This window comes from Elephantulus edwardii, unplaced genomic scaffold (genome assembly GCF_000299155.1).
Source record: "Elephantulus edwardii isolate Elephantulus edwardi_28Jun2011 unplaced genomic scaffold, EleEdw1.0 scaffold00264, whole genome shotgun sequence".
Lineage (NCBI taxonomy): Eukaryota > Metazoa > Chordata > Mammalia > Macroscelidea > Macroscelididae > Elephantulus > Elephantulus edwardii.
In genome coordinates this window covers 776,448-795,108 of record NW_006400014.1, presented here as the reverse complement: position 1 = coordinate 795,108, position 18,661 = coordinate 776,448, and the positions used below count along the sequence as shown (strand labels likewise).

The following is an 18,661-nucleotide window of genomic DNA, read 5'->3' as shown; positions in this document are numbered from 1 at the left end:
AAAGCCAAGTCTTCAGAATGATCTTTCCTGCATATAGATTAAAATGGTATGGAGACAGGACACATCCCTGACACACAGATTTCCTGATTTTGAACCATGAAACGTTTCCTTGCTCTATTTTGAGGACTGCTTCCTGGTCTAAGTTTCACATGAGCACAATCAAATGATCTGGGATTCCCATTCTCCTCAAGGCTATCCATAATTTTTTGTGATTCATACAGTCAAATGCCTTAAATGAAATTAAAGTCATTCCTCTTGTACTCTATGCTTTCAGACAAGGTCCATCTGATGTTGGCAATTTTGTCTCTAGTGCCATGACCTCTTCTAAACCCAGCTTTTATATATATATGAATGAAACTATACAGAGAGCAAAAAATTACACCTATTCTAAAAAAATTTCTCCATGTACAATTCAGTTACATTGATTACATTCTTGAAGTTGTACAACTATTCTCACTATTCCTTTCTAAACTTTTCCACCACCGTACTTAGATTTTTAAATTATTCAAATATTATGAGAGAGGACCAGTGGTGTCTTTGTGCTGATGCCCGTCGGTTTACATCTTGATGGTACGTATCTACTCCAGTACTTAACATGGTTTTGAAGATGGATACATATATTTGCATCTGGCAATTATAAGATTTTTTATGCCTTGTAAACTTTATTCTTGTTCCTCCTTCTTCCCATTCCTTTAGATTCTGGTGTCCCTTTGGTTATTGTATATTGAGTGTCTTTCCCTTTTAGATATTTTGAATCAGAACAATGGCCCTTTTGAGACTTGAATGTCTCAGATTTTGCCTCCATGATAACATTCTTAGAAATAAGAAATTGTCTCTAATCATTTCCACAATCTTTTTGAAATACTGATCCAGATCAAAACTCTGGTTGGATTTGCCTTTTTTGTTTCTCCTTAGATGCTCAGTGTGTTTCCCATGGTTTTATGCTCCCATTTTCTTGTCTAGTATTTCAGTTTGCTACTCCGCTTTGCTATTTTGGAAGATTACAATCATTACAAGTTTGACTCTGAGATCTGACCATTTCATTGTGGATCTTAGCTGGACAAGCAAGTCACTTTGCTATTTTCAGTTTTTCAGTGGTATAATGGGAGAAATAATGGTTAAGTCTTAATGTGACAAATAATCAATACTGAGTGTTTAATTCAATGTACAATAGATATTCAATATTTATTAATGCATTTATTAATAATATTATTAATCAAAGAGCCTCAGTAATTGACCATCTACTTTTGATGAATAATGAAGGATAAAGAGTAGAATCAAAAAATGAGACAACAGACGGCAAGGCCACGGGGACTGGCCGGGTCTCAGAAGGCGCGCCCTTCAGCCCGGCCGGGAGCGGCACCAGAGGCCGAAATCCCTGCTGACCGTAAGCCGCCCAAGGTCCAGAAACCGCGCCGGGGACAAACTCTGACTGACCGTAAGACACGCCAGCTCCTAACTCAGACCGACCGTCAGCCGCGCCAGGTCCGACCCTAAGCTGTGCCAAGTCCGAACTCTAATTGATTGTAAACCGCGCCAGATACAAACTCTGACCGACTGTAAGCCCGGCCAGGTCCGAACCTCAGCCGACCATGAGCTGCATCAGGTCGAAACCCCCGCCAACCGTAAGCCGTCCCAGGCCCAGCTGCCTTCCGTTCAAAACAAGGACATGACCGATCCACCCGAGGCCCTGCCGCTGGGTGAAGACCAGAGTCCCAACCCGCGAGTGCAGGAGTGAGGAGATGGCTCAGAAGCAGCAGATGGCTCGCAGCGAGGAGGTGGCATGGAGCGAGGAGATGACTGGGAGCCAGGAGGGAGCTCGGAGCTTGGCCGTGGTCCTGGACGAAGGCGTGGTCCCGGATGAGACTCTGGTCCCAGACGAGGACCTGGTTCCGGACGGGGACCTGGTTCGGGATGGAGATGTGGTCCCATATGGAGAAGCGTCCGAAAGCGAGGACATAGCGACGACTGGGATCCTGGTGACCATCACTCACAGCAACGAGAAGTATGACATTAACGTTAGCCCGCAGCAGGGCACTGGTGAACCACTTGTCCAAGACTTGACCCAGCTTGTTGAAGAAGCCATAGGAGTTCCAGTGTCTTCTCATAAACTCATATTTAAGGGAAAATCTCGAAAGGATATGGAACAGCCCTTGTCAGCACTTGGAATACAAAATAGATGTCGGGTCATGCTAATTGGGAAAAAGGACAGATCAGAGGAAGAGGTTGAATTAAAGAAGTTGAGAATTTTGGAAAAAGCTGTGGAGAAGATAGCCAACCAACTTGAAGAGTTGAATAAGATTTTGCTGGAATCCAGCAGGGTTTTCTGGCCAAGGAAATGCAAGTTGAAGCTCTCTGCAAACTTGATAGAAGAGTGAAAGCAACAATTGAGCAGTTTATGAAGATTTTAGAAGAAATTGACACACTGATTCTGCCAGAGAATTTCAAAGACAGTAGATTAAAAAGGAAGAGCTTGGTGACAAAGATTCAGACGCTTTTAGCTGAATGCGACATAGTGGAGCAGAACGTCAAGTCAGGAGACAGAACGGCTACAGTCTACGAACTTGGCCCTGGCAGATTGAGGCGAGGCAGACATGGACTTCACTGCTCTGAAGAATAGCACTACCAACTCTGCCATCTTGACACTAGAAGTTCCCTGATTTCTCTCAGGCTGCCTGGGTCAACTGTCCATTTCTCAAGGAAATTACTGGCAATTTCTCAATGAAAAAGTATTGTCTTTGCAGGTCAAAATAGAGCACCTTTTCCTCTTTAAAAAAAAAAAAAGAGACAACAAATTTATTGAATTAACATGATGAAGTCCTTTTGTAATGCAATATTAATTAATTTTCTTCTGAGTTGTTAAAAACAATTATGTTACCATTTCAGATGACAAATCTGAAATGGACAAGAAGTGAAACAAAGAGTTATGGAGTCAGAGACTAGTTCCTGTTAAACCTTCTCTCTTGATCTCATCTTCTGCTTTGTTCACCAGCCTAGCACGTTTTAAGGCCATAGCTTTCTGTGTTGTTACTAGTAATTTTGCCTGACCAATCCCTCTTTTATTTATTTCACTTTCTAGGTAAAGCAAAACCAGTGTCACTGAGTCCCCCACAACTCAGCCTCGAGTGCAACAGATTAGAACTGTATGCCAGAGAGTTTTCTTCCAAAGCACCTGTGGGTGTACTCGAACCTCCAGCCTTTTGGTAAGTAGTTGATCATGTCTTGGTTAATTCCATGAAAGATATGGGAAAGGCACAGGACAGATTGTGACAAGTAATGCAATCATATTCCAGGTCTGTGCCTAATGTTGTAGAAATCCTTATTTTACATTTTTCCTTGTAATCTCAATTTCTTGTTCATGGAAGACTTTGATGAGTGCAGTGGTTTCAAACAGTGGGTTCAATGGTAGCTCCTTGGCTGTCATCTTGTAGCGTGAGATATACCTGCTCCATCAGAATGCTTGGTTCTTACCTGTGTCAGTAACTGTGTTTCATGAAAGACTATCTTTGAAGAAAGGAAGGAACCTGTTGTTACACATACTGTGAAAACCGCTGGGCAAAACGATTTCTAAGGTATTAATCTAAAATTCCATCAATGCAGTTGTTTAAAAACAATGAGAAAAGGCAGGAAGAGGGAAGATAGTTTCAGATCTCTTCATCCTTACCTTCCCACAAAAACAAAGTATTTATTTTTAGCTGCTAAATAGTAATAATTAGATTTCTTTGAGACTTGGTTTCCTGTATGTAAACATAGAATTAAAATCAGTGTGTGTAAATCAATGAAGTGGTGGAATGATTTTGGATGTAAAGGAGGTATGAGTTCAAGTTCTGGTTCCAGCTGTGCTGTGCAACTTCCCAAGTCACTTTCCCTCTCTCAGCCTTGATTTATTTTGCTCTGTCTACCTCACAGGATTATTAACACAGAGACGGTGGGAGTGAAAGTTGCTTGTGAATTGCGGTGGTGTTTGTCTTCAAGTTTGGCTCCCACTGGGGTGAACTTACATGTAACAGAATGAAACATTGCCTAGTTCTCTGCCATTCTCCCGCATGTTGCTATGTTTGAACCCATTGTAAGCTGTAGTTGCTATGAAAATGTTAATTGTCATTTTATGATTGTTCTTAATGAATGGATGAAGTTGCAACAAATACTTGGAAGGTTTTCAAATTCAAATTCTCACAGTTTCAGACATTTCTCTCCAATTGGTGCTGACGTCTCCAGTTTGTTTGAATAGACAGGTGTCTTTTAACAAAGTTAACAAACAGAAAGGGGTGTGTGTGTTGTTATTTGTCATTGCTGTCCAGGCAGACAAATGGGTTTATATCCAGACTTTCTCTTACATTTTAATGAAAAATTCCTATCACCTAAGGCTAACCTGGTTTCCTTCTCAAGGCTTTGGCAACTAACAATCTCAATACCACCTGAAGACAAGTCTGCCAAACCAAACCTCTCCTTCTTGCTCTTTTCCTTAAGTAACCCCTTGGTGTGTCTGGTATACACCGCTTCAAATGAAGTTTTAATGAAACACAGTCATAAATAGTAAGTGTCTCACCTACACAGATTGCCACTTGTTTAGGGATTAAAGTATCGATTTTTGAATGTTGCAGGGATTCAGACATGGGTTAATTAAACATTTACATACATGTGCTGAACAATATATTGCATGATACGATAATGTGCGCTTTAATCAGAAACCATGGGTGTTTGTGTTTGCTTTTTCCATGTTAATTGGCACCATGCTGGCTCAAGTTAGGTATTTGGCTAGATGGGAGAAAAGAGACATGGTGTTTTAAATATTTTAATTAGGACCAGCAGTTCTCAGCTCCCTCATTTCTCATTGGATTGTTTTTCATGCATGAATAAATTAGCAAGCATGGAAGTACTCGGTAGAAAGTGGATGCCCTCTGGCCATAAAATGAGTCCTGTTCATTAATACTTTAATGAAATTAGCTGTGAGCAAAATATTATTCCTTTTAACTGTGTTCTAATTTCTTAATTTTAATTAGGCACATAATTGTAGGGTGCTGAAATTATCTTCATGTTCAGCAACTAAAGTTCCATCACCAGGAGCCTGTGGCTGAACTGAATGCTCCAGTACATTCCAGCAGGAAATGTTCTGTCCAACTTTTTCTTCCATTTGCTTCACCAAAGATTGCCCCTCTCACCTGTCTGTAGCTAGAATGTGGTCTTTCCAAGCTCCTGTGCCTGACTGAAGTGCCTGGTGATGAAGCTGCTGACTTTGGACTGATTTATTGTTGTTGTGTGATATGAAGTTAGAACTGACCCATAGCTGATTCTCCAGCACGTTTTCAGAGGCAAGAGAAGAGACTGACCCTCTTTCTCCTGCAGGGCAGCTGGTGGATTTGAGTCACATGCCTTTGAGATTGCAGCCCAGCTTTTTACCACTTGGCTACCAATGCTCTGTTTAGAGCCATCAAGGTGAAAGTGCACCAAAAATATGGTCTGGTAAATTTTTCTTTTTCTTCAGTTTTCATCTCTTCAGAGATCCCATCTAAATATCTACCCACTTGACTTTATTTTGGAGTTCTCTGTAAGTGCCTCTTTGCTTTCAAGGCTTGGTGTTTTATCCTGAGGTACTGGTAGCTCAGTAGCAGGACGCTTGTTTTCAGTGTGAAGCCTGAGTTTCATTCCTGAGCTATGGAAGCCACCACCTGTCTGTCAGCAGAGGCCTGTGGGTTGTTACGGTGCTGATCAAGGTTTATTGGAGTTTTCCCAAGAATCAGACAGACTAGGAAGAAAGACTTAGCAATTTACTTCTGAAAATTAGTCAGTGAAAGCCTGTGGACCACAGTGACCCAATCTGTGTATGTTCTGTGGAGATGATACAGGACTGTGTAGTGTTTCTTTCATTATTTTCGTGTGACGGCATCATGAGTTGGGGGGCTGACTTGAGGGCAGTATAGACAGCATTATTTTATTACTTAGTTCAGATAGGATCTGTGACCACTGTAAAGTAGGTCCTAATGGTCTTTTCCTATCCTCACTTTTTAGTGCATAGCTCTTATTTTACACTATTAACTAAATTTAAATATTTTACACAGTTCTTATTTCTATTCAATTATTGCACATACGATACTTAATGGAAATGTATGTTCCATGGCACTTTTATTTAGTTACATGCCATCAAATTGGAACCAACGCAGAGCTGACTCTCCAGCAGGTTTTCAGAGTGTGTAAATTGCACAGGAAATTGTCCATTTTTTCCTGCATAGCAGCTGGTGGATTCGAACTGCCTGCCTTTGTGTGGGCAGCACAGTTCCTTACAGTTACATACAGACTGCCAGAGTTCCTTTGCATAGTACTAACACTTTCTAGTGGTGGCTTTTTATTTTTTAATTTTATTTTTAAAGTTGTGGCATTTTATGCATGAGGTAATATCAAATCTCATAGAAAATCCCAAATGAAGCCTCTGACTTGAATAGTGCATTGTTGTTGTTATGTGCTGTTGAGTCTCCTGTGACTCATAGAGACCCTATGTACAAAATCCCTAAACCCTGATTTATCCCTTGAAAATCTTACTGTCTCTGACACACCTATCCCCATTACCTAGTGACTTATTCAATCCACCTCATCGAGGGTCTTTCTCTCCTGTGCTGTCCCTCCACCTTCCCAATCATGATGTCCCTCTCCAAGGACTGATCCCACCTTGTGACATGCCCAAAGTATGTCAGACAGAGCTTCAAAATCCTTGCCTCCAAGGAGGAGCCTGGCTTCATCCTCTCTAGGATGAACTTGTTTGTTCTCCTTGCAGTCCATGGTATCTTCAATACCATGAGTATAGCCATGTGTATAGGCTGATTTTGTGTTTCTTATAAAATGTATTTGCATTGAATAAGTCATTGATTGTGCAAAATTCTATTATTCTATATCCAGCTTCATTTCTGTCACCAAGGCCATGTTTTCCAACTGCTGAACCTTCTTCTCTATTCCCAACTTTTGCATCCAGTCACTCATTGTTATTACTACATCTTGATTGCATGTTTAATCAATCTCTGACAGCAAAAGTTGGTAGAAATCTTCTATTTCTTCCTCTTTGACTCTGGTTGTTGGTGTATATATTTGAATAATGGTGGTATTCACTGAACTTCCTTGTATGAGTATGGATATTACTGTCACTCACAACATTGTATTTCAAGATGGATCTAGAAATGACCTTTTTAACTATGAAAGCAACCCCACTTTCCCTCACCTCTTCATTTCCAGCATAGTAAATCATATGATCCTCTGACTCAAAATGTCCCATGCCAGTCCATCTCATTTTGCTAATACTGAGTTTTGATATGAAAGGACAAATACTGCATAATGCCACTGTTGTAGAACGGGACTGACATCAGGGTGGGGGTGAGACTGAGAAAAATTGGATAAATTATGTATACTTCATTGAAACAGATGAGGGAGAGAACAGTTTGGAAGCGATATATGATTAGGTATTACGGTTATGACAAGAGTCCAGGATGAAGGCTGCAGAGTGGATGTACTCAGAAGCGGGGAGGGATTGGATACCAATGAAAGAGTTTTTCTTTTACTTTTCAAAGAGAAGAGCAAACTGGCCAGGGGGTGGGTGTGGGCAGGGAGAAAATTGCAACAATGAATGAGTGGAAATCCAAAATCTCTGTAAATGTTCATAAAAATTAATAAAACAAAATCTGAAAAAAAGAAGTTTAAAATCTGGATTGAAAGTCACATGAGGAATTGAGACTTTATATATATGTAATTATAACTGATCCTCAAAATTCAGACTGAGATTAGAAAATGACATATATAGAATATATATAATATAATAACTACTGAAAAAAATGTACATTCATTCAATAACTCCTCTCTCTACAACATAACATAATCCTGGCCTGTTCATTTTTTGGTGAACTATGAAAGTCATTCTACTCCCTTATTAACTTCTGGACCTTAATTATTTGAGTTGTGGTGTTGAAAAAGAGTACTGACTATCCCATGATGCCAAAAGGACAAATTAGACCATGTTGAAGAAAGTGTAGCCATGGTGCCCTTTAAGTGAAACTGAAGGTAAAACTTCATCTCACATACTTTTGGGTATGTTTTCAGGAAGGATCAGTCCTTAGAAAATGACATCATGCTTGCAGAAATACAGGGTCAGTGAAAGAGGAAGAATACAAAAGAGATGGCGTAATACCATAACTGTGACAATGGATTTGAGCATACATATCAAACTTCCTTATTGACTTAAAGAAAAATTATAACTATGATCCTATGTAGCAGGTCTTCCTTATTGACTTAAAGAAAAATTATAACTATGATCCTATGTAGCAGGTATAATTACAGCTACATTTTACATATCAGATGTGCCACTTTTTATTTAAGATGCTATTGCTAGTTGTTGACTCAGCTACACCTCATAGAGACTGAGTGAACAAATTATGTCTACCATTGAGAAAAATGGGAATTCCAGAACACTTCGTTATGCTTATATGAAACCTGTACCCAGACCAAGAAGTTGTTCTCTGAACAGCGCAAGGTAACATGGTTTAAAGTGTGAGTCAAAGCTATATCTTTCTCCATACATAGTCAATCTGTATGCTGAATAAATAACTCAAGAACCTGGACTTTATGAAGGAGTGTGTGGCATTGGGATTGGAGGAATACTCATCAACAACTTGTGTTGTACAGATGACACAACTTTGTTTTTTTTTTCTATAATTATATTTTATTAATTTTCATAAACATTTACAGAGATTTTGGGCTTCCACTCATTCATTGTTGCACTATTCTTTCTACCCTCCTCCCAGTTTGTTCTTGTCCAAATGCCACAGTGCTTGTCAAAGCCAGTTCTGATTAATCTTCTTTGTCAGTGTGTCCTTTGCCATTCCCTATCACTCCTCCCTGAGAGAGACTTCACCCTGAGTCATAAGGAAAAGGGGATGGCGTATTCTCTTAGCTACTTCCTGCTGAAAAGGGACGCTGTGGGTTTCAGGGTGAAGATCTTCTCTCACTACTCTAAAGGGCCCCTTTGGCAGTAGGAAACACATAGACTATTATGGAGATTGATTTTGGAATTTAGATGCACTCTTATTGATTGTGCTTGGCCGTACATGTTCATATCCTTGAAGATGTATCATGGGGGTGTTGCAGCCTAGAAGACACAAATTTGACTAACAAGTTATAAGTACATGAGTCCAAAAATTATGGAAAAGTAAAAGAAAAGATTCTTTCATTGTTTTACAAACCCTCCCCCAGGTCCCCTCCACCATGTAGCCCTCGCTCTAGTCTCCTGTGATGACAGAAATACCTAGTTATATCTCTCTTTTAAACGGTTTTCTCCCTCCTCTGTTTCAGTGCAGTATACATTATTGAACCCATCTTACTCAGTCTCTCCCCAACCCCAAGGACAGTCCCATTCTACAACAGTGGCATCATGTACAACTTTGATTTATGAAAGTGATGTGGACTTGAAGTCATTGCTGCAGAAAATCAGACTTTAGCCTTCAATATGGATCATTGTTGAGCACCATCAAGTCAGAACCAACCCATAGCTGACCTTTCAGTGGGTTTTCAGAGGCAGTTAATCACACAAGAGATTGCCCATCTTTCTCCCATAAAGAAGCTGGTGGATTTGAACTAATGCCTTCAGGATTGTAGTGCAGTTTCTTACTACTAGGCCATCAGAGCTCTCTCAATATGGATTACATCTCAGATCAAGAAGACAAAAATCCTCACCACTGGGCTGATATACAGTATCATGATAGATGGAGAAAAGGTTGAAATTATCAAGTATTTAACCTTATTTGGATCTACAACCAATAATCCTTATATCAGTGGTCAAGAAATCAAAAGTATTTTGCATTAGGAAAGTCTGCTATCAAGGACTTCTTCAAAGGATTAAGGAATAATGATGTCAGTTTGAAGACTAAGTGTGCCAGATCCAAACCGTGGTCTTTTAAATCACTTGCTATGCATCTAAAGCCAGACAATGAATAAGGAGCATAGAAGAACAACTGATACCAACTTTGAGTTGTGGTATCAGAGAAGAGTACTCAGTAAATATCCCATGAATTGCCAAAAGAATAAATATGTCTCAGAGAAAGTGCAGCTGGTGAGCTTGTAAGAGGCAAGGATAGGAAAGCTTCATCTCACATACTTTGGGCATGTTGTGAGGAGGGATCTTTCTTTGAAAAGAAACATCATGCTTGGAAAGGTGAAGTATCAGCAAGAGAGAGGAAGACCTTTAATAAGATGTATTGACATAGATGAGTTGATGAGTTCAAATGAGTCAGAGGTGCGGAGGATGGCACAGGATAGGACAGGGTTCAGATACATTGTTCATAGGGTTGTTATGAGTCCTACTTCACTCATTGGCACCTAACAATGACAACAACATTGGCTTATTGGGGAATATGAAATAAGGTAAATAACTATAAGATATAGTAAAGAATATCGTGTAGTGAGCTAGATAGTATGAAAGCTAGATAGTATGATTGATATTATTTGCCTATCGATTGTCATTTTGCATATGGTATAATAACATTTTATAGTGTTTTATAATGTACAAAGCCTCTTATGATCACACTTAATTTAGCTATACCTATTTTATAAAAATAGAAGCGAGGTATAATTTTACAGAATGAAGCAAATCTTTTTCCCAGCTATATCTTCAGAATTAGTTGTATTAGTGAGACTAGGTCTCAGATTCAGTGTGACATTTGTCCACACCACACTGCAGGGATTCCAATGGCTTATGATGTAAATCTTGTGAACACAGGAGAAATAACATGCCACTATTTACACCTTTCTCTGCATTGTCAAGGAAATTGAAATAGTTACTCTGGATACTTCTCATGAATGCTTTCAGCTTTTAATATACATAAAGCATGCCTAAGTACTATGTAGTATGCAGTGGCAGGTCCAGATTCATGCACCTAAAGTTTATAAAATTTTGATAGCCTTCTAAAGTAAATATTTATGAGACAACAAATTATTATTTTAAAACAAATTATAAATTTTAAAACTCACAAATATTGTAAAAATGAAGTAAGATTGCTTTTGCTTAAGTGTTCAACACACTTTTGTTATATCCTTTTCTCTATTGTTTTTAGAAATTGTTTGCATACTTATTTAACATACAATAACTTAATAATATAATTTTTAATATAACAATCTAAATTACCTCTTAAAAACTATTTTTAATTTGTGAAAGTATCTGTAAAAATTTCCCCTAAATTCTTAGCAAGATAATTCTGTTATTGAGATAATCCAAATGGAAAGACAATTTAGTATTTCTAAGCATAGTTGATCAAAATTTGCTTTTTCCTTTTAATAATTGAAATACCTGAAGGATAGTACTTTGCATGTAGAAATGTTCATTGTGCTTTTTTCTTAGGACTCCTAGAGGATTTTTGCCTTGCAGGCACAGGGGTTATGATAAATTCTCTTTATCACAACTTCCCTCAAAAGAAAAGGAAACCGATTTGGGAGATGATTTTATACATTCATATTAGTATATGCTTTAAATATATCCATGTAAATAGCAGAGCCAACATGTGGTTAAAAAAAAAGGAAAGAATACCAGTGTATTGTATTTATATTTATATATGCTTCATTGTGTTGTGCTTAAAAAAGCAGAGGGTAAGTGAAGGGGGGCAGACGTCCAACCAGAGCAGTACAGTGAGTGCAGCAATGGCCTTGAGCATGGCAGGTAGTATAAGGATGGCACAGCATTAGGCAAGCTGTCAATCTGTTGTTTGTAGGAGCATCGTGAGTTGACATCAACTAGATGACACCTGACAAAAACATCGCATTTTGCGGTATACTCTGCAGTGCCATCCTAACAGGAACAAACTTGGGGGAGGCGTCAACAGAAAACTAATTTCCCATTTATCATTTTAAATGCTGATAATTTCCACAAACCAGTTTCTGATTCCATACACTGCACACTTTGCTTCTTTCAATCATTTCCACATTTCTAACAGTGCCTTCCTGGAGCTATAGGACATGTTTTTATCATCAACTTTGACGCTACACCTTTGAGGCTTGACCTCAAGCTGTGTTGGTTAGCATCATAGTATTAAGAGAGCTTCTAGCAGCCATGCCTGCCTGGGAACAAGTATTAAAGTACCTGACTGTGTACAGTCCAACATAACTAAATAACTGTATCCCCAACTTCCCTTCCTCTTAACAAGATCTGAAAAGTATCCATAATCACTCCAATATTACTGGAAAAAAAGGGAAGGAAGACAGATGTGAAGTTGTGTGAAAAGAGGCAACTGCTTATAACCAGTTGAAGTGAAAATATTCTAATACATTCTACACAAAGCCATTAAAATGCATGAAACATTGCCCAAGCTCGTTCTACAGCCTTAGAAGGGGACCCAGGCAAGTAAGGGGCCCAGCTTGAAGCTTACATTTCATTAACTTCAGGTTAATTTTACACCAAAGGATAGTTACGTGTGTTGACAAAAATCTGTACGGTTACAACATTTATTTTACAGTATATTTCTGTATCTTTCTTTCATTGTTCAGCATTGATGTTTTCAGATTTGTCTTTACTAACACCTGTCAATCTAATTTGTCATATCTGTGAATGATTCCACTTAATAATGATGCTACATTTTATTTTTAGTTTCCTCTTGATGGCATTTAGGTGGTTTCAAGGTGTTTTTTTCCCTTTACATACTGTGAATGATACTGTGGTAAGTATCCTGACTTATGTCTCTTTATGCTCATATGCAGAAAAACCTCAAGAGATATTGCTGTTGTAGTTGCTAGGCATGGATGAGTTGGCTCCAACACGTAATGCCCCTGAATACCTTGGGACAAAGCACGGCCAGTTCACGGCACCATCGGTGTGTGTGAGCCTCATTATTGTAGCCACTATGTCAGTCCATGTCATTGAGGGTCGTCTTCTCCACTGCTTGCTGTTGTTAGGTACCTATGAGCCAATTCTACCTCATAGTGACCCTATCTATACAATAAAGCAAAACATTGCCCAGTCCTGCACCATCTTAGCAATTGTTGTTGACTTCATTTTGCAGCTACTGTGCCAATCTAACCCATTGAGAATTTCCCTCCGTTTCATTGACCCTCTATTAAACATGATATATTTTTCCTCTTGATAAAGTGACTAAACTATGTGATGCAAAATCTGGCTTTTCTCACTTCTAAGGAGTATACAGGCTGTACTATTTCTAAGACAGATTTGTCTTTTGGCAACCCATTCAATATGTATCTATTATTTTTGGCCAAATGCTACAATTCAAGTGTATCAATTCCTCTTTAGTCTTTCTTATTTATTGTCAAGATTTTGTGTGCAAATGAGGGAACAGAAAATATAATGGCTGATTCAGGTGAGTCTTAATGCTCAAAGTGCCATTTTTACTTTTAAACTCTTTAACTCTAGGTATGTGCCAAACAAAAGGAAGCATATATACTTAAAAATTTGTACATGAATATTCATAACAGCATTATTCACAATTACCAGAAAAGAGATAACTTCCCCAATTAAGATGTTTTATGTACAATTGTTGTTGTTGTTGTGTACCATTGAGTCAGAACTGACCCATAGCTGACCTCCAGTGAGGTTTCACACAGGAGAAGATTGCCTGTCCTTCTCCCATGGAGCAGCTGGTGGCTTTGAACAGTGGCTCTTCAGGATTGCAGCACAGATTCTTACCTCCAGGCCACCAGAGCTCCCCATATACAATTACATGATATTTATCAATCAAAAAAGAATGAAGTACCGACACAAGTACAATATGGATAAATCTTGACAGCATTATGCTAATTGAAAGAAAACAGTAACAAAACACCATTTATTGTATGATTTCTTATAAAGGAAATACTCTGAATACACAGATGTACAAACACTAAAAGTAAATTAATGATTTTCTACGGCTGGAAGGTATTTGGAGGAAATGAAGAATGATGGCTGATGTGTGAAAAATTGTTTTCTTTGGTGTAATAAAATGTTTTAAAATTAATTGTGGTTGTACGATTTTGAATATTTTTTTAAAAAAATTGTACATTTTGTAAGAGTGTTATTTAATATAAATTAAATTAATAAATTAATAAAATAAAATGAATATAAATTATAAATAATATTAATTATGTCTCAATAGAGATGATTTTTTAAAAGTTTCACTGAACTTTGACTAGAACAGAAATGTCATCTGAGTGAGGAATGTTGATGGTTCTTGGTTAATCTAAGCCCTTCAAGTCTTAAAGCCCTCCAAGTCTTATATGGTCTCTAGCCTCTGCTGTCTTTCTTCTGTTCTTTGAGCCAGGCACAACTGCCTAATTCTTGGTTTATACCACTTCCAAGTCAAGGAACCACCAGATGTCTAACATTTCTGCTTTCAATTATAGAATTCTGAGACAGCAAATCTGATTGGACCAGCTTGGATCTAATCTTCACCCTTGATTTATTTAGTTACGATTAGGAGCATTTGACTACATAGAATAACTCTAGATCTTTGTCCTCAGTGTGTCGGTGTATGTGTATGTGTGTGTAGGGAGCATGTGATTTAAAAAGACAGTATTGGTAGTATCCATTACACATATACTGCCTATTTTTGGAATTTTGCCACACATCATCAGAGAAAATAACAGGTAACAAGTATAGACTGACTTGAAAGGACATAAAATGGAAAATATCTCTTGCTCTTCTGGCCTAGTGACAAGAAGCTGTCCTGCAATCCTGAAGGTATGTGTTTCCATTCCACCAGCTGCTCCATGGGAGAAGGATGGGTATTCTCCTCCTGTGTGATTAACTGCCTCTGAAAACCTGCCGGAGGGTCAACTATTGGTTGGTTCTGACTCTATGGTTCACAACTACAACAACTTGTATTTATATATTCAAGTGTAAATAAATATTCAAGGTTCTGGTGGCCTAGTGATAAGAAAGCTGTGCTGTAATCCTGTAGGTGTGTGATTTGAATCGACCAGTTGCTCTGTGAGAGAAGCATAGACAGTCTCCTCCTGTGTGATTCACTGTCTCTGAACACCTGGCAGAGGATCAGCTATGGGTTGGTTCTGACTCAATGGAACACAACAATAATAGCGGAAATAGATTATTTTTAAGAAATTAAAGTATCCTTCCAAGAGTGAAGCATCAGGATTGGAGCAAGACTCACAAAAAAGCCTGTGTTGCACTATTGGAAGAACCTTGTTTGCTGATAATGAAAGGACTTGAAACTAGCTGCAGAAGATCAGAGACTACTTATAGCCTTCAATGTGGATTACATACAATATAAAGAAAACGAAAATTCTCACCACGGGACCAACCGGCAACGTTGTGATGGATGGAGAAAAGATTGAAGTTGCCAATGATTTCACTTTACTTGGATCCAAAATCACCACCGACAACAGTTGCCAAAAAATGGAAAGACATGCTGCATTGGGAAACTTTAATATCCAAGACCTTTCTGAAACATTAAAGAGCAATGATGTTTATTTGTAGACCAAGGTGTGCATGATCCAAGCCATGATCTTTTCAGTTACTTCCTATGCACCTGCAAGTTGGACAGTAAATAAGGATGATGGAAGAAGAATTAACGCCTCTTAGCTGTGATGTTGGAGAAGGATAATAACTACCCCATTAACTGCCCAAAACAAAACAAAACCAAAAACAAATAAATCTGTCTTGCAGGGAATGCAAACAGAGCACTCCTTAGATTCAAGGTTAGTGAGATTTGCCTCAGATACTTGGGACATGTTGTCAGAAGGGGATAATCCCTGAAAGAAGACATCATTCTGGGAGAGTTAGAAGTTCAGGGAAAAAGAAGACCCTAAACAAGATGGATTGACATTATTGCTCTTGTTAGGTGCCATTGAGTTGAGTATGATTCATAGCAACCCTATGAACAGAAGATCTGAACTCTGTTCTATCCTGTGCCATCCTCAGACTTCCTGACACACAAGAGTCCATTGCGGGAACACCATGTCAGTCAACCTGGTTGAGAGTCTTCCTCTCCTTCACCAACCCTCCACCCTTCACAGAATCCTGTTCCCTCTCCAAGGAATAGCCCCTCCTAGCAATAAGCCCAAAGTATATAAGATGAAGCTTCATCATTCTTGCCTCCAAAGAGCACTCCAGCTGCACCATCTCCAAGACTTTGTGTTTGTTCTCTTGGCCATCCATGGGATGTTAAGTGCTTTTCTTCAACACCACAGCTCAAGGGCATGAATTCTTCTTCTGTCATCCTTATTCATAAAGTATAAGCTAATTGGCCATAGTGATTTTGTTAACAATCAGCTGTGGGCTGGAAGCCTGTTGTTTAAGCAATTAGGACCTGATGGGTAAGCCTTTGTATTTAAATTCAGTTGGGTGGTGCTTGAGAGTCTCCAGCTTGGAGCAGTTGAATTCTGGAGGGTAAGTTTTGATTTCCTTGAAAGTTGGTTAATAACCACTTGGACATTTTTTATTTCGTTAGCAACCAAATGTAAGCTGACTGGCCATTGTGATTTCATTAACAATCAGCTATGAGCTGGAAGCCTCTTGTTTAAGCAATCAGGACCTGGTGGGCTGGCCTTTGAATTTAAAAGTGGGGTGTTTTTGTTGGTTTGGCATAATGATTAACAATGGGCTCTAGCATATCAAAGATCCTGAGGATGGAACACAAAGGTAAGGTTCAGATCTATTGTTCAGTATTAGTTGTGACTTAATGGTGTCTAACAACAATAATACAATTATATTTATGAAATATCTACTAGACTAGGTGATTCTTGTTTGGATTTCCCCTCCTTAGTTTTGTTTATTTACATCTCCTTTTAAATAAAGATCAAATTTCTAAGTTAATTGTTCTGTGACTTTCATCTTTTTAATTGTACTTTGAATGAAAATTTATGAAGCAATAGTTTTTCCCTTCAATCATTGATACAGCTTTCATTTTATAGCAATAATTGGAGTTCCCACATTGTAATAGCACTCCTCCCACTTCCTCCTTATGATTTTTCTTTCCCTTCATCCTTCTAACCCATCACTTTCTGCATTCTGAGCTTTCCCCTGGGCAGATATTGATTGCCTTTATGATCTTGTATGATTGACTGAGTGATATGAAGTGAATACCTCCCAGGTATTATTGCTCACCTATTGTCTGGCTGAAAGTTGGGAGACACAACAGGGGGAGTTTAGTTTCATGCTCAAAGAGTTAATAAAGGTCATAGTCTTGAGGATCTCATAGAGTGGGAGATTCTTGATGATGAATTTGCATCTTTATTTTGGATTTCCTAGTATCTAGAATCATACCTGGCATAAGTATTCACTGAAGTTCTAAAGTAGAAATTAATTAATTTTACAATAAGTTTGTTTTTCCTGGATACATCCTGACAGACAGGGGATGAGATGATTTTACATTAAGTATATAATGTAAATTTTTTTACATATAATTCAATTTGCTCCTAAATTAAGTTTAAAAGTTATATACAATGAAAAATGTTAACTCTAGATAATTATAACAAATAAGGGAAAAAATAAGGAAAGAACATGGGAGAAAGGAAAGAACAAAAATTGGGAAAAGCCCTTAGGCTTTCTTAACTGATATAGTTCAGGTATATGGGGAACTATTCAGTATGTTCTTCTGGTTTGGAGGTTGCATATATCACAGCAGACACAAATTTCTATATATAAGACAGTCACATAGAGGTGGTGAAAATCAAAATGCTTTAAATATGTTATTAAGTATTTGCATTTTTTAGACAGTCCCAGCTGATCATCAGAGAAGACAAAGGTTGAACATCTGATTAAAATGAAATGTTGTCACTGGAAAAAGACATCATGCTTGACTAAGTTGTTATTATGATTGTATAAGGAGTAGAACCCCATAGCTGATCCTCGAGTGGATTTTCAGAGACAGAAAACAGCAGAGAAGGAGTTTGTCCATCTTTCTCCTATGGAGCAACTGGTGGATTTGAACTGTATACCTTTGCCTTGGCAGAGCAATGTCTTACTACTAAGCCACCAAAGCTCCCTTTGGTAAAGTATAAGATTTAAAAAAATGCAATGTAGTAATTGTCAAGTGGTAACTGTTCTAAGTTTATTGCCACAGCTAGATTAAGGCTAGACATATAAATGATTTTAGTTCTTTATGACATCTTACCTCTAAAAGCAGAATGTAGGTTAGTTTTCAATTTTATTTAAAAACACAACTATATTAGTGTTTATATAACATGAAAGAAGATTTATAGTTTTCCTTTTTTACATAAATTGTCACTAGGAATAAGAAAGCTAAGAGATTTGTCACTTCCACTGGCACTCTAGTTTTGCTGTACAAACAACTTAGAAAATAATGTACTGTGTGGCCTGGCAACATATGACATTGACCATGGGGCCATGGGGAGTATTTACTTTTTACCTGTGGTCAGTCTTCCATCAACCTGAATACTCGTAGGACTCAAGATGGAAAGATTGGACTCACATAACCTCTAAATCCTCATTCATCACTTGGCCAAACAATTGCTTCTGATTGAGCAGGAAGGAGTATTATTTATTGATAGAAGTAGTGGGAAAGAGACAATCTTGGCATTGTCAGAGCAGCAGCCTAGAATATAAACCATCTTGTTTTCAGAAATGTCTGTGAAAATGTATCTATCTATCTATCTATCTATCTATCTATCTATCTATCTATCTATCTAATTTCTTTATCTGTTGTGTTCCAGAAATTATTTAAGAGGATTATAC

The 18,661-nt window shown here is 38.2% G+C and overlaps 1 pseudogene; it reads left to right on the top strand.

Annotated features, from left to right (window-relative positions):
- The first annotated feature begins 1,760 nt into the window (after positions 1-1,760).
- Positions 1,761-2,582, top strand: LOC102875357 (annotated as a pseudogene).
- Positions 2,583-18,661: the final 16,079 nt, after the last annotated feature.